The sequence below is a fragment of the Oryctolagus cuniculus genome, chromosome 14 (assembly GCF_051225735.1).
Source record: "Oryctolagus cuniculus isolate XC-2025 breed Fujian yellow rabbit chromosome 14, ASM5122573v1, whole genome shotgun sequence".
NCBI classification, from domain to species: Eukaryota; Metazoa; Chordata; class Mammalia; order Lagomorpha; family Leporidae; genus Oryctolagus; species Oryctolagus cuniculus.
In genome coordinates, this window is record NC_142880.1 from 73263560 (window position 1) to 73278102 (window position 14543).

The window sequence follows — 14543 nt, forward strand, 5'->3', positions numbered from 1 at the left end:
GCATTCCCATATGGATACTAGTTTGAGACCTGGCTGCTCCACTTCCAATCCAGCTCTCTGCTATGGCCTGGAAAAGCAGAAAATGGCCCAAGTGCTTGGGTCCCTGCACCCATGTGGGAGACCCAGAAGAAGCTCCTGGCCTCTGGCTTCAGATTGGCCCAGTTCTGGTCACTGCAACCATTTGGGGAGTGAATCAGCAGATGGAGGAGCTCTCTCCCTCTCTGCCTCTGTAAATCTGCCTTTCAAATAATAATTTTTTTAAAAAAAAGAAAAGAAAATATCACATGTCAGTAAGGAGATTCTTCAAAGAGATGCTTATTGGGAAGAGCAAGGAAAAAAAATGTCAGAGGAACAAGAGGAATTTCTCATCACCCCTTAAATTGTATCATCACTGAAGCAATGCTTATTTTTCTTTCTAAAACCCAAGCCTGACTTCATTTACAGTTGCTGCCTGAAATTCTTATGTTGACAGGATTTCTAGAGCTGTATTGGAATTCATTAGCAAAAAGCACACAATTAATTGCATTTCTGAATGGACACAGAAATCTTGCCCTGGGGTCAACTCATATGACCTGGTTTAACTGCTTTCAGGTGAATAAATGGTCATTGTCAGAACTATTCTTGACTTTTGTTTTACAAATGGCCTCCTGCCACTGGGACACACAGATTAGAAGGATTTTTTTGCTCTAATATCTCATCAGTGTAATGAAGAGGCTGTCTCCTATTCTTTCTTTCACCAAACCAGGGTAAATTTACCTGGCCCTAATTCCCCATCCTTCCTGTAGTTCCAGACTTCTGTAACCTCAATTCAAAATCTACTTGCACTCCAATAGCTCCTTAGGCACCTTTGACCCCTGCCCATGGCAATCCTTGACATTCTTTCCATACACCATTCACACCTGAACCATGAAAAGCAGGCAACAGTTCATTGAACCAGTCAAGGACATCTAGGTCATGGAGCATGGAAGCTTGGATGAAAAAAACAAAGCTTACTGATGTAAAGAATTTAATTCAGAACCTTTTGTTACTGTTGCATTTCCATGTAGGAGGGGCCTGATATGCAGATATGCCTCATTAATCATAGTTATGCAAATTGGAGCCTAGAAAAGGAAGTTAATGGTTCATTATAGCAAGCTTCATACACAATCCACGTTTGTTTGTGCAAATTCTGAATATCTTGTAAACATCAATGCATTTGACACTTGTGATAAAATTTTGAACAAGATGTCAGCCCTGATTACTTAATTAAAATATTAACTCTAACTTTGCAGATTCCCTTCATAATTGTCAATCGCAGTCTAATATCCTGCATATTTTAAAAAAGAATGGAGAATATTGCTCAAACCATTGTTCTTAATTAGTAAATCCCCAGCATTGCTGACTTCCCATCCTCTAGAACAAAAATACTAATTTTGAGATGAATGCAAATTTTGGCCGAAATCAAATCAAGATCTGCCAAAAGTACACTGGCCAGACTGTATCACTCATTTTGGTGTTCTGCTTTAATATTATTTTTCTTCCTTAAATTGAATCATTCATGACAGATTTATGGAGAACCCAGAGAAAAATGGAAGAGTTGGTTTGAATGATCCTGCCAGGTAGAAAAGAAAAAATGGAGTATGTTTAATACTTAAAGTTTTATTCTACATGATCAAATGACTTTGAAAATTGAAGATTTTGTAAAATGAGACACGGAGATTTTATGCTAAGACAGAGACCTCTAAGAAGTTTGTTGACCATACCAATGAAACAAGTAGTCAATAGGAACTTTGAAAAAGCCTGCTCTCTGAATATGCATGCTGTTACACAGGAGCTGTATGGCTGTTTCAGAGTCCAATAGAGCCTTTCATTTCTATCTGAGAGAAATGTTTCTATGTAGATACAAGAGCTCTGTAAATCAGCTAAGACTTCCAAATCAGTGCATCAACTTTCTTTCTCTCTCTGTTTATATACACTAAGCATTTGCTTCCTGTGACCACTTCAAAAGAAATATAACTCTGTTAAATATTACTTAAGTGCAGCTCTATGGCTATGAAAGAGAGAAAGTATAACTGACTTTGAATCTTTTACTACATGGGTGGAGAAAGAAGGAAGGAGAGATTGAAATGTTACACTGACCAGTCTAGGAAATGGGTAATAACTTGTGATTAAATGCAGATGTTAACCTGAAAAATTCAGTTAATCACAGATATTAAACATGCCTGGAAGCCATAAAAAGGCAAAAAAGTAAGCCAATGAATAATGTTGCATTGAAGTAGTATAGTGATACAAAATTCATATTGGGAAAAAAAGTGGACTAAATTTAAATTACTTCAACTTTTCCATATTATATAAATGTTTATGTACAAATGAACAGACCATTACATGGACTTGCAACGAGGAAACAATTGGCAACCTGAATAAATCAAAACAGAGTGGAAAGATCTATGAGTGACAGGTGTGTAAGTAGCATTGGAAAGCAACAAGCTCAAAATTATTTAAGTATAAGCCACACTAGAAACATAACAAATAGATTTTTAAATTCAGAGTGCCCATTAGATGTAAAGATAGTGCAATAATATAGAAAGCAGATCATAATTTGCCATAAGTGGTACTTGGAGATCGACTAGGCATTTCATAGCTAATGCTCCCCAGTCTACTACTGGGCTTGGCATATAATTGTCACTCAATAAATGTTGCTTTTGATTTATTATTAGTAGTACTCCTAAACATAAAAAAGTAGAATGTTACATGAAATAAGAGGACTTCAAAAAGAATTCAGAAAAGCAAGTATACTTGCTACTATAATACATATATTCATCCATTTAACCAGCAGCCACCACGCTTTGTCACCTCCAGTTAGCAATCTCACTTTGTTGAAAAGCATCTATATTTCACTTTGAGCTCCACTGAGTTTCTCATTCATCATTTTCAGCTGCTGATTTATCACTTTCAGCAGCTGGTTCTTCAAAGCCCCGGGTAAATGCAATCAGGAATTTGGTGATAGAATAGGATAACCACAAATTGAAGAGTGCTGATTTTTAAAAGCACAACAAAACTATTTCCCACCATTTGTGTCTTCCAAAGCCCCTTCCAAGATGCAGTCTAGCAAAATGTGAGGATGTCACATATCCACATGTTGAAAAAGCTTAGTCCTCAGAGTGACAATACTGCTCAATTAACAATAGGAAGACTGGAAAAGAATCCCAACATTTTGAAATAACAGGCAAGCAAAAGCAAAAAGAGTTTCTTATTGAAGAAACCACTAATACTCAAAACAGGGAATTTCTGTTACTATTGACCCAATTATTTATATGTGTTTTCCTCTAGAAGATTAAAAGATCAATGCAGTCTTGTCATTCAGTAGAGAGAGTTTTTTTGGAGAGACAAAGAAAAAAGGAAATCGATGGAATTGCAAAAGCAACAAAAAAAGCTCTTAAAACAAACGACTCTAACTGAACATATATTTTAGACTACAGAACAAAAGCAGTAGAGCAATAAGGAGGTTTGTTATGTTGGAGTAAATTAGTGAAGCAGAGGGGTAAGAGCCCTACACAAGTCAAATAGCAATGGCCATGTAAGTCAGAGTATAAGAATTCAGATTCTCTGAGTCAAGAGAAAGCACCACCAGCATCCTACAGAGTCTCTCCAGAACATAATGGAAGACAAAGGACATGAGTGTTGAGAAAGTTTCTCAACTCCATATGCACAGTCATCAACAGTAACTCCAGGAGAAAATTGTAATGAATGAGGCACATGAAAAATCCATCTCATGTCATTTCTTGCCCATGCTAGAATACATAAAATCCTACATTTTGGGTTGACAAAGTTAGTCATGTGACCATTGTGCTTCTACAGTTCAGTTTTCCTGAGCACATGGAAAATGCTCTATAAAACAGCGGCTGACCAAAACTGCAAAGCATATCCTGCAAGAAACTTGCAAAAACCGAAGAACAGAGAACAATTTTCACAATTTGTAGCTCCTATAAGTTTGCATACTTTCTCATTCAGAGAGATATTCCTGTATGCATAGAAATGTAAATAAGTTTATCTAATTAGATTAACACTAATTCTCTGAGCATGCTGCTAAAGTAAAAACAGAGTTGTCGTTATCTCCCTTAATCCAATTTAAGTTTAAAATATAGTTGGATATATCTAGGGATGAAGTGGTGTATTTGAAGCTAGAAATAGAGTTCATAATCTCTTAAGAGTTTAGTGGAATTCTACTTCTTGTGCATTGTGGTTTATCTGAAGCAGTTTTGCCAAATGATCTTCCAGTCCATTTGATGAGGTAAGTCACTTTGTTTATCACAGGCTTATTGAAATGTAGCACTTTTCTTGGTTTATCAATACTGGCTTCAGTACAAGTGATCTCACCATGTTTCTCAGTCTGAAGTCTTAGTGGATTTCGATGCTTATTTTTAATCTTTAGCTGTCTCTACCTGAAAACAACAATTCTGTTTGAATAGATCATAGTCTCCTTAGATGAATCATTATACAGTATCAGTGATGCAGCCTGCAAATACTAGCAAATTGAAATTATAAACCCAGTAGATCTTAGTATACCACAAATGCCTTTCATAAAGGAAAACAAAAGTCATCAAAGCCAAGAAAAAACATATTTCTTGTAACACCAATGAACAGCACCTGATTTATACTAGGTATTTGGTGAAGTTTTATTGACTCACAGAGTGAATGATTGAGAATAATTTAGTATTTAGAGATTGTTTCAGTTACATATGACATTTCACTTTCTGTGAAAACTAGTGGGAGTGGTAAGAGGTAGTGATGGAGGTGCCAGATGATTCGAATCCTCTCCATGGTCTTGTCTGACATCTCTAACTCAGCAGACAATACTGAGTGAAACCCAAAATACTCGAATGCATTTTCACATTTGTTTTCTTTTATCTTTTTGTCTTTAAACAATTGTAGATTCACATGTTGTTGTGCAAAATAATCAAGTTACTATAAAAGCTTTAACCAGTCTCCTCCAAAATGTAAAATTTCCAACCAGAAAATTTATGTTGATACAATCAATCAAGCCATGTTTACATGCATTCATTCGCGTGTGTGTATGTGTGTATGTGAGAGAGAGAGAGAGAGAGAACATTTAGTTCTGTGTAATCTTACTGTAGATAAATGCAATCTATTTGTCTTTCAATATTTTTAATTCAATTTTTATTCTGAAGACATTTCTATGAGGGAGTTAAGTGAGACAGGCTTTAAGTGTAAAAGAAATGACCAAAATTAGGAAATTTCTTACAGGATCTGAATAGGTGAGTGAGTATAAAATACAAATTTAGGCTAGATTGTCTGAAATGGTGTAAATTGAGAGGGACACAAAGAACAAAACAAGACTTGTCTGAAGTTGCATCAATAAATAAGGAGCTAGTAAGTGCCTATAAAGGAATTTGACAAGTGGCTAAATACCAAAGGAAAATCTCATAAGATGGAAAAGTCCAAACAGGAACAAAATCTGCATGTTGGTCAGCATGAGGAAAATACTGGAGAAGGATTAAGGACAATAAAAGAAGGCAATTTTTTTAACCTCTTTCCCAAGGTTATCACTTCCTTGTGTCTAACAGTCCTATTACTCTCATACTTCATTCACTATTAAACATTTAGTCTGTAAAATTATTGGATTTATTGAAAAATAACTAAGCATATCATTTTACCAACTATGCAAAATATCAGTTTTTTAAAGATATTCTTTGAAGTGGGCTTTGGCACAGCAGTTAAGACACTGATTGGGATGATCACATCCCAAATCAGAGTGTGTGCTTCTGGATTCACTATTCCTATTCCTATCCCTGTTGGTGTGTTCCCTGGAGGCAGCAGGTTTGGCTCAGCTACCTGGGTCCTGCTACCTACGAAGAAGGCCCATCCAGCTTCCTGGTTTCAGCCTGTCCCAGCACGGATTGTTGTGGGCATTTGAGGCATAGATGGATAATATTCATTCTTCATTCTCTCGCTCTCTCTGTTCTCTCTCTCTCTCTCTCTTTCTCTCTCTCTCTCCCAGTCCTCTCCTTTTCTTTCAAATTAATTTAAAAATGTAATGACTAAAAAATTTAAAATATATGCTTACACACACACACACACACACACACACACTTGGAACTGGTATCTATTACTTCAAGTAGAAAAATAAAATTACTGGTAAATTTTATTAATGATTCTTTATTTTCACATGTCTAAGAGGTGATAAAACAACTACTAGGACTCTTGAAAAGGCTGTAAGGACTGGGTTTTGTTTAAAGAAAACTACTCTAAATTACACCTGTTCTCTATACTAAATTTATATATGAGTAGTTGTGATGCTCCTTTAAATCTTAGCAAAAAATAAACATTCATTATTTTGATTCTGACTTTTCTTCTTCTTGAACTAGATTCACATCTAAAATTTTGCTTATCTCATTGATCACTTAAACTAAAAACCTGGAGCTGTGCCATTTTCTTGAGCTTTTGCAAAGTTCAGACATTCTGACTTCCTAATCAATCCTGCTTATTTAATTGTAGGAATATTTTATATTCTTTTTCTGGGAAATCCTTTGGCTCTCTGCACACCCACTGGTCAGTCATCCTCCGTGGTGACTAGTGTAAAGATTTCATGGAGCATTTTATCAATTTCTACATTATTTTCTTCAACTAATATTCTTTTACTTTTTTATAGTAGCCCTATCATTTCTGTATTTCTAATCTCCAACCATATTTATAATTAACTATTCACATTCTTGAAGGATTAGGCATACAAATTCCTTGGAAGCTAGTAAACAGTGCTTTCTTTATATTCCCAACTGAGCTATGAATAAAGAATTCTTAAAAAATAAGATTTGATCCTGAGATTAGAAGAAACTAAGACAAAATGACATTCAGAGTAAGTCCACCAAAAAAAAATGAGTTAATATCTTTTCAATCACTTTAGCTCTTATGATTCTACATACAGAAAAATCATACCTTTGAGAGTATAATATTTATCTCTAAACAAATAAGAAAAGAGGACAGGAGGGCATGGGAATTGACAGTAAAACTCTGCACCACTTAGATAATATAAGAAAATGCAAAGCAAACCACAAAAATTGACTTTAAAAAATATACTGGACTCCTGATACAAGTATTCTTATGGCCCAAGACAGCTGAACTGGGGACAACCAGAGTTATTTAAGTAAAACAAACATTAAACCACTCTGGTTAAACATAGAAGGTGGTGAAAAGAGTTATATATGCTTTCCCAACTGTCACTGGACCTATGAGACAAAAATTGGAAAAAAATTTAAATGCTACCCACTAGCCTGGAGAAGTAGTGAGAATGCCTGCTAAAACCAAGGACAATAAGAAAGTGAAAAGAATTCAGCAAAATATATCAGGACCCCAAGCCTATTCTCTATGAAATTTTAAAATCTATGACACAAAACAGGAATTTATTACAAAAATTAGTCTAGAATCAGAAAAACTCATGAAGCTTTAAAAGAATTAAATTTATATCCACCCTTTAGAAATGCTTTCACAGCCCTGTGTTCAGTCCCTATGAAATCAGCTGGAGCTGAAGGTGTAGCCGGCTGTTAAGTCTCTGTGTCTAGGACAACCATGGGGGACGATCAGTAGATTCAATAAGAGACACATTTTGCATCCAGAGGTAGTAATAGAAGAACGTAAAGGAAACACATTTTGTGCGTCAGGGTCTTCAACATCACTCTCGGGCTTGATGATTCACTTGAAAGAATCACGGTGCTCAGAAAACCTATTATACTTATGGATACAGTTTATTACTGCAAGTGAATACAGATTAGAATCAGCAAGGGGAAAAGCATAAAGGATGATGCCCAGGAAAAACCACAGAGATGCTTCTAGGTGTCCTATCCCATTGAATCACATCAAGCCACTGAATCATGCCAACAAAAATGTGTTGGTAGTCAGGAATCTCCGACAAGTCTGGTGTGCAGGGTATATACTGCGAGTTGTCATACAATATGGTAATGCTGTCATAGGTCAGATTTCAGCTACTCAGAATCTGTGAGGCTGATCTCAACTTCTCAAACTCCAGCCCCACAGAGAAAAAACAGGTGCTGAATGTAAACTGCATTTTTAATTTTAAACTGAGTGAGTGACCTACGTGTCAGATACACAAAAGAACTCTAATCAAGTGGAATATTACGTGAACCCAGAGTTCATCTCCCAGGAGCTGTCCAAGGGCAAGTTCTGAAGACGGGCCTTTCCTGGGAAGGTCAGGGTTTGAGCAATTCACATCTGTGATTCAACAATTTCCTACACATATTTACCAAAAAATCAGTGAAATATTTACCAAAATAACAGAGCTGAGCATAAGAAGAACCACAAATAAAAGACTAATCTGAGAATATCTCCTAGAATTCATACAAATTGACAAAGATAAATGTAGAAACAAGGATAGAGTGTGATGGTCTAGGAACTAGAAATGACAGAACAAAAGCCCTCGTTGTTCAGAGAACTGTGAAAAACATAAATCTCAGCTTGAAGAGACACACCATATCACCAGCAGGATTAAAAAAATGCATACTCAGACCCATTTAAATATTCCTGCAGAATACCAAATAAAAATCTTTAAGCTTACAAAAAGAAGAGAGTCATTATAAAAGGAAGCAAGATAATTGAGCAACATATTTTGGCTCAGTGAATATCAGCTAAGAATAGAATTTTAGAGAAGGAATTATTTTCCTCTCAAGTTACATTATGCCATTGCCTTTGGCATTCCCCTTTTGTAGCTTTTAAAAGTTTCCCAGTCTGAGGAATTTATTTATTCAATCTGTGCCTCAAATTCCTCATTTATAAAATGAAAATAATAGTCTGTACTTTTAAAAGTAAAATCCAGACACTTTCAAATATACATAGATTGACTTTATGATTTGGTGGGCCTTTATCAAAAGAAAAACTAAAAGAGGTGGTTCAACAACAAAATGAAAGAGATTTTAATATACCTTTGTGATAAACTTAGGATACTTTTTAAAAATAATAAAGAATTTAAGCAACATACTCTTGATTTGCATAGAAAATATGCATTGTTATCAGATACACATGGAACATTTACAGAAACCACACCGCTGCTAGACCATGAGATCTGTGCTTCCCAGTTTTAAGCACTTTGAGGTCACTTGAGGCTTCAGTGACAGGTTCTGTCCATTACAAGCCCCACCCAGCTGTTTAAACAGTTGAAGAAATTAACATGTCCACACACCTGTAACCTATGCATGACTGGGTAGTTCTTTCAACATGTTCCAAACAATCAGTAGCTCCTATGCATAGCAGTTCTAATATCCTGGACATCTATTGCCAGTTTACTATGAAATGAATTGTGCCCCACTAAAATTCATATGATATCTCCCTCTCTTTCCCTCTCTGTCTCCCCTTCCCCTCCTTCTCTCCCTTCCTCTCTCTCTCTCTCTCTCTCTCTCACTCTTTTACAGGAATTCAAGGATCCCTAAGTCCCTAAGTGAGTGTTCCAAGAGATAGGAAAGGAAAATCACTAATCTAATAATTCCTGGACTCAGAAGCTGGCACATCTCATCTGTGAAGCACTTATAAAACTCATCCAGATTCAAGGAGATAACAGAACTCAAATTTCAATGTAAGAAGAAGCAAAGAATTTGTGTCTCTCTTCAAAGTGCCAGCTTTCCCCCCATCACTACAGCAACCAAAAGTTGACCATTCCAGGGGAAGGGAGCACTCTTTATAGAACTGTCTATAAAATTTCAATTTTTTCAACTTTAGCAGAATTACCACCACCACGACCTGAGGTCTATCATTCACTTTCAAGAAATGAACTGCTATGTTTGTGGAAGTGACCACTCCTGCAGACAGCCCCAGAATCCCGTTAGGTATCCTGGGAGCTTAGCACTACAATGCTAACAGGGATTCTTCCTAAAAACTTTTACTGTTTTTAAGGCAATGTAAGGCCATCACTAAGTGCTTCCATATTGGCTTACAAATACATTCCTGGCTTATCTCCAGGGATTTCCCAAAGGGAGTTGCCTATTTATAAGCTGAGTGTCCAGACCTATAAATCTCTTTAGCTATCTCCAGGAAGAGGTAGGGGCAGTTTCCCTAGGCCCTGGGTGGCCTACTACAAACATCCTCACAAAGATTTTGCATAAATGTCCTTGTACAGATTAACTGGAGCTTCCTGGACAATACTGGATAAGAGAAATCACTGGAAGGCTCCAGGGAATTCAGACAAAAATAAAGGTGGGGAGCTGTTAAACATCTGAAGAACCAGCCTTGGTGCCACGGCCCAAGACTAGTAACAAGCCCATCCATGCTGAGCTCAAAAAATAAACTACAGAGGAAAGTCTTGAGGTATCTCTGTTTGAATGTCTTCCAGAACTTCTACTAAAATTCAGACATTCTAAACACATCTTAGTCTTGTTAGCTTTTTATGAAAGTAAGTATTCAGAAAAGCAAGCCAGAAAATTCAGAATTTGGGGCCCTCCCCAATGTAGTATTTTTACAAATACCTTTACAAATGCCTAAACAGCTTCTGTCCTCCTCTATAGGCTAGAAAAATTTTCTAAGTTCCCATCCTCTGTGTAGGTGAATTAACTCTTTCAATTTGGAGCACACACATCCTTCTGCTTAGGATACCTTTACTCTGTGATTTCCACTGATCGATGATTAAATGTTGAAGTCAGCTACCATCTTGGGGGTAGGGTCTCTAAGTTAAATGCTGTCCACTTGCTAGGAATTTGCAGTTTCCACACCAGTTATATGTAGCTTATGTTTGTTAAGCATTGAAAAAATATTTCCTGTTTAAAATTTTATTTATATGAAAAGCAGAGAGAGAGAGAGAGAGAGAGAGAATATCTTCCATCCTCTAGTTTGCTCTCCAAATGTCTGCAACCACCTGGACTGGGCAGGCCAAGACAGGAGCTGGGAAATCTACTGGGGTCTTCCATGTGGGTGGCAGGGACTCAAGTACTTAAGCTATCATCTGCTGTTTTCCAGGCACATTATCTGGGAGCTGAATTGGAAGTGCAGTAGCCAGGACTCAAACCAGTACTGTGATAGGGGATGCAGGCACGTTAAGCAGCATCTTAACCATGCTGCACGACAACACCTGCCCTTGAATAAATATTTCCAAGTGGCTTACTACTCCAGGATTCTGCACATTTTGTAGATTTATTTTTTTCTTTTTGAGGTTTACTAATTCCATGTTAGTATTTCAGTCAGCATATTTATTTCAAGACATCTCAAATCTACAAAACCCCTCTGTGACCTGAATTTAGAGAATACAGACAAGGACAACCCAGGGTATTGATATTGTGTGTCCCTTGTATCAGAGCTTATTTTACAGATGAAGAAGGATTCGGTTGAATCCTCTCTGAGGTCTGCAAACAAACATAGGAAGACAATTGGAGATTTAAATCAGTTACAGGTGTACAGAAGTTGTCCATTTATTCCTCTGTGAGGACCTTTGGTTTTCATCCATAAACCATTAATCATGCTGTAGTTTCTTCCAATCATGAGTCTATCACCCATAAATAAAAACTGTGATAGTTCATTCTCTTTGAATTATTTGGTTCTTGTAAGCTAGCCAATAGACTAACTGCATGAAAAATGAAATGTTAAGCTACTTCTACTTTTTTGGTAAAAGTAGTTGATTTTTTTAAGCCAAAGCTAGATGAGGCATTTTCCGGAAAGTCACAAACTGCAATTGTAATATAATGCATGGGAATTTTATCAGTGCCAATTTGAGTTTGGAAGGAAAGAGCATAGTTACTTCTCTCTTTGTGCAGGTCATGTTACAATGCTTCTGAAAAGCTAATCCAATATTCAGTCTGTGTTGTACAGTAACATCTATAGTGAGAAAGGGGGAAGAAAAGCTGAGCTAGTCAAATGCAATGTCCTCTTTCAGAAGGTCAGCCAGTAGGAATTGTAACAGCTAATATCTTAGACAGTGGGAATGTAGGAGAGGGTTTTTTCCCTTCTTTCCCAGGAGAAAAAATAAATATCAAGGCAATCATTTTGAAACCCAGAAAAATCACAGCTGGAAACCCAAAATAAACCTTTCTCAACCTTCAGATTCTGTTGTTTGATTTATTATCTCCTTGAGAAACAAACCAAAGTAGGACATTAACATTACAAGGAGTTTCAGTCTGATTTCTAGCAAATAATCCCAAAGACAGTTAACTTTCTGTTTAGATCAAGGATTATTGTGTAACCTTTAAAGTTTAATATCACTTACAACTATTTCATATAAGTGATTCTTACTCCATTATATTATCTTTATCAAACTGATTCCAACATCCTCTTTGCCTTATCAAATCAGCCATTGTAAAATCTAACCTGGTCACTTTCCTGAATTACCGATTCCATTCTGGATACACTTTGCAGGTATTGGCAAGTTAGAATTTGACTGCCTTTGATTTAAAACGTTTAACTCTAAAACTTATCCTCTTGCAAGGAAGTGGGAATGGGACCTAGAATTTTTCAAAACCACTGCACAATCCATCAACTTCTCTCTGCAAATTGCATCTACAGCTCTTGTTGCCTTGTTTCTGTATGGAAGCCAGAAGTCAACAAAGGAAATTAGTGACCAGAGGATGGATAGGTCTGGTATTTTGTGTTACTACTGGTATCGTGACAACTATGTATTATGTTCACATGGATGTTGGCTATATATTGTGTTCAATAGTATTGTTCCAATGTACAATACACAAGTTGAAGAACAAATGATAGAACCAAACCTATCTCCACTTTATATACCACACTTATTCTGAGCAACACCAGGACATCATCTCATCAGCTGAAAATCTCTTGGAGCATATTACAGTAAATTCTACCAGATATTAAGTACTCATTTATTTGAGAGGAAGAGTTAGAGAGAAAGGGAGACAGTGAGAGAGAGGTCTTCCATCGGTTGGTTCACTCCCCAAATGGCTGCAATGGCAGGAGCTGGGCCGAACTGAAGCCAGAAGCCAGGAGATTCTTCTGGGTCTCCTATGTGGGTACAGTGACCGAAGCACTTGGGCCATCTTCTCTGCTTTCCCAGGCCATTAGCAGGGACCTGGATTGGAAGTGGAATAGCCAGGACTTGAACTGGTGCCCAAGTGGGATGCTGTTGCTGCAGGCAGAGGCTTAAACTATTATACCACAGTGCCAGCCCCAGATATGAGATACTACATCTATTAAAAACCTTTCTCTTCTAAAGAACTGACAGAAGCTTATAGGCAATATTAGAATCTATTTAATAAAACATTCTCCCTGTAATTTAGTGAAAGTTATCTGGTGCTTACCATGTGCCAGCTATAGCTCTAAGTAATTCATAAACACACATTCTTTTGAGTCTTACCACATCCCTGTGAAGCAGATATGATGCCCCTTCATGTTATGATAGATGAGGAAGCTTCAAAAAGTCCATAGAAATGCAGAATTAAAAGACAAGCTGCATTTTCCATGAACCTTTTGAAGATGCCCTGTAGATAGGGAAATTGAAGTACCTAGAGGATAATCAGTTACCCATGGTTACAAATACAGTAACCAGCAGAGCTTGAGTTAGAACTCAAGATGTCTTAATTCAAGGCCCATGCTCTTAACCACAATAGTGTGCTGTATACCTGGCTACCAGAGTTCAGTTTCCCTAAAAGAATAAATGGTAAATGTTTAAGATTTGGGATAGGTTAATTACCCTGAATTGATTATTATACAATATATATGTATGTATGTATATATATATATATATAAATATTACTCTGAGCTCCATGATTTTGTACAATTATTGTTCAGCAAAATGGGTAGAACTGGAAGACATCATGCTGAATGAAATAAGTCAGACACAGAAAGATAAATACTGCATGTTCTTCCTTGTATATGGGAGCTTAAATTTAAAAAAAAATCTGAACACCATTACTAGAGGCTAGGAGGGATAACAGGGACAAAGATTTTTGGATTAAAAAATTAGTAAAAGCATGATATTGTTTACTAATTGTGCAAAGATATTGATATGCAGTGCTAAAAGAGGGAAAAGGGTGAGGGACATATAAAAACTCTTGTATTATTACTACCTGACAATTTTTATTTGTAAATTTAAAGCTATTCTGAAATATAATGCTTAAAAAAATTCCAAGAACATTTTAGTCAAAAAATGAATTTAATTTAATTGAGGTGCAGAGCTTTCCCAAGGGAAGCAGAGAACAGTCCTGGAGAATCCCTTAGTGTTTTTGGTATCAGGGTTCTACACAAAAGGGGGACACTTGCAAGAGACAACAGAACCCAAATATCCCTTGATTCACAGTTGTTCTGATGCATAGCTATGCTGAGCTTTACTGAATGAGAAGGAAGCATAAAACATGCCTGGAAATACTGACAACTGAGAGGCATTAAGTTGCACTGAATATAGAGAATAAGAGCTGCACATATTTCATATTCTGCTATTCAAGTTAATTCTCTAACAAGAGAATAAAAAGATGAAAGCTATTTATTTCAAGGCTGGAATGAATGGGCCTTATTATTAGACTCAACTTTCAGAGAAATAGTCTGTTTTGTTTTTTAAAGGCAATGAAACACAGTGTGTGTGTGTGTGTGTGTGTGTGTGAGAG

At 36.6% G+C, this 14543-nt stretch overlaps 1 long non-coding RNA gene across 2 annotated transcripts in view; it reads right to left on the reverse strand.

The window, feature by feature from the left end:
• LOC127492741 (uncharacterized) overlaps positions 1 to 14543 on the reverse strand; it is a 296618-nt gene that overhangs the window by 167232 nt on the left and 114843 nt on the right. The gene's annotated exons all lie outside the window — the stretch shown is intronic.